At 40.7% G+C, this 2,671-nt stretch overlaps 1 non-coding gene across 1 annotated transcript; it reads left to right on the top strand.

The window, feature by feature from the left end:
- Positions 1–2,121: 2,121 nt before the first annotated feature.
- Positions 2,122–2,192, top strand: TRNAC-GCA (transfer RNA cysteine (anticodon GCA)). The gene has a single exon. It is a non-coding gene; the product is annotated as a tRNA-Cys (tRNA).
- The last annotated feature ends 479 nt before the right edge of the window (positions 2,193–2,671 follow it).

Below are 2,671 nucleotides of genomic sequence, written 5' to 3'. Positions count from 1 at the left end.
GATTCCTGGTGGTTCAGATGGTAAAGAATCTGCCTGCAATGTAGGAAACCCATGTGCGATCCCTGGGTTGGGAAGATCCTCTGAAGCAGGGAATGACAACCCACTCCAGTATTCTTGTCTGGAGAATTCCATGGACAGAGGAGCTTGGAGGGCTACAGACTATAGGGTCACAAAGAGTCGGACACGTTTGAGCAACTAACACACACACAGATAGATTTAATCTAAAGCTGAATTCTCTGATGAATTTGGTATGAATTTCTGGAGAGCTTGCTATGTGCCAGGGCCTGTGCTAAGCGCTCACCCACCTCATCTTCTTTCATCTCCACAAGAGCTGCGGGAGGCAGGAAGCACGACTGCTGCTTTACACATGAGAAGGCTGAGATTTAAAAGGACTAAATAATCTGTCCATGTTTACACTAGTATGTAGCTAAGATTCAGACCCAGGCCAGACTTCATCTTACACACTCTTTCTGCTCTGTTTCACTGATTAGGGATTCAAATTTGAGTCCATCTGAACAAGGTGACATGTGTGATCAACAGTAGAAAGAGTCCTGGACTGACTTCCAAGTTCTGGCATAGCTTCTGTCTCATCTTAAGCCTAGAAGGAGGCTTCCCTACCATCCACTCAGTATTGTCAAGGCTGAAACAGTCAAAATGATTTTGTCAAAATCCACACAATGAATGCATGGAATGGCACCTTAAATCGTTTTTTCAGTTCATGTGCTTTTTCCCTGATTGAAAAAACAGGGGCGGGGGCGGGGGTGGGGGGCGCTGTGCAGGATCTTAGTTTCAGTATTCAGGACTTAGTTGCAACATGTGGGATCTAGTTCCCCGACCAGGGCACCAGGGATGGAACTCAGGCACCTACTTTGGGAGCATGGTGTCTTAGCCACTGGACCACCAGAGAAGTCCCTTCCCTGACTGAATTTGATGAATTAAGTTCTTCCCACCACTCAGGGCTTTGGCAGTGAGGTGCTTCACCCTGGAATGCTCATCACACGACTGTACATGCTGTTTATACCTGGAAACTTCTCCTCCTCCTCCAGTCTGTGTCATGCATGTCTTCAGAGACTTCTCCTGATCACTCTCCCTAAAACTGGTGCCTTCCAACTCTCCTGGAGCTCACTTCTTATTGACTTCATATATCTTAAACTGTCAATTATTTTGCATGTACTTGTGTATTGCCTGTGTTCCCCTGTAGGATATAAGGACTATATCTGTCCTGTTCACTATTGTATCCTCCTTGGGCTGGCATAGCACATAGCAGGTGGTTAATCAGTATCTGCTGACTATAAGAATGCTCCCTTGGAGGTATTTTTCTAACATAAGAGCAAATGAACAAAAACCCCAATGGGCAGAAAAATATACTGCTAAGCATGGAAAGATTCTCAAAACTTATAGTTAAATTTAAAAAGCACTTTACAGTGTAATCTCATTTATATAATATATTTGTATACTAAAAATATATGAGACAAACTAGAAAGTAGATGGCTCTAAAAGATGTGGGATTATCAGTGTTCTATATAATTTTTTTGCTTGTCTAATTTTCCTATAATGAGCATGTGTATTACTTTTGTACTGGGAAAACAATAAAATAAATTTGGGAGATGGGAGTAAGATAAACTAAGAATAGCTCTTAATAAACACAATTTATAATGAAAGTAAATAATTGCTGCACCAAAAAAGGGTGTTTGGGGATTTTTTAGCCTAACCCCTTTTATTTGATATTCACAACTGATATTTTCTCAAAATCTTGTACAGTGTAAAGAAAAATTAAACTCCAATCCCTCGTGTTGATCCAGTTTCCTCACCTAAACTTCTCTTGGTAGAAAATATGGAGCCATTCATCACAAATGCCTTTGTCATGCCATGTTGTTGAAATTTTAAATGATGGTCAGTGGAGACAATAGACCCCCCAGAGGGCAGATGCTCACAGCAAATCCCAGTTTCTCTGAACCTCAGTTTCCTCAACCATAATACAGAAGAACTGGACTGGAGCATTTTTAAGGTGCCATCACTTCCTATGATTTTATCATCTTGTTAACCATGGAACAGGTTTATAATCTTAAAAAATTATATCGATAGATATAGACAAATAGAGACTTCTGGTTATTGATGAACTCCCTGGTGGCTCAGTGGTAAAGAATCTGCTTGCAATGCAGGAGACCCAGGTTCGATCCCTGGTCTGGGAAGATCCCCTGCAGAAGGAAATAGCAACCCATTCCAGTATTCTTGCCTGGGAAATCCCATTGACAGGAGCCTGGTGGGCTACAGTCCATGGGGTTGCAAAGAGTAGGATACAACTTAGCGACTAAACCACCATCCGGTTATTGGATCTTGTACAGATGTACAAGTAGATTACACTATATTTAATAATGCTAATAGTGCTAAAACCCATAGCATTTCCACAAAAAGCAATTCAAATGCTGAAAATAACCAACCCATTCTTATTCAACAAAAAGAAAAAAACTACCATTGGACAGTTTTAAGAATACTCTCTTTACTAGAAACAGTTTTAAAAGACTATTTAGGAGAGATTCATTTCATATAGGTTTAGAGAATTGGCTTATAAGGTGCAGAACTCAAGACTATGAATTGGTAGTTCAAGTACAGTTATCAACAGGTACAAGCCGAGTTCTCCCAAAATTTCTAGGAGGAAGGAGTAGGTAGG

Source organism: Bos javanicus, chromosome 6 (assembly GCF_032452875.1).
Source record: "Bos javanicus breed banteng chromosome 6, ARS-OSU_banteng_1.0, whole genome shotgun sequence".
Lineage (NCBI taxonomy): Eukaryota > Metazoa > Chordata > Mammalia > Artiodactyla > Bovidae > Bos > Bos javanicus.
This window is presented reverse-complemented; position numbering and strand designations above follow the sequence as displayed.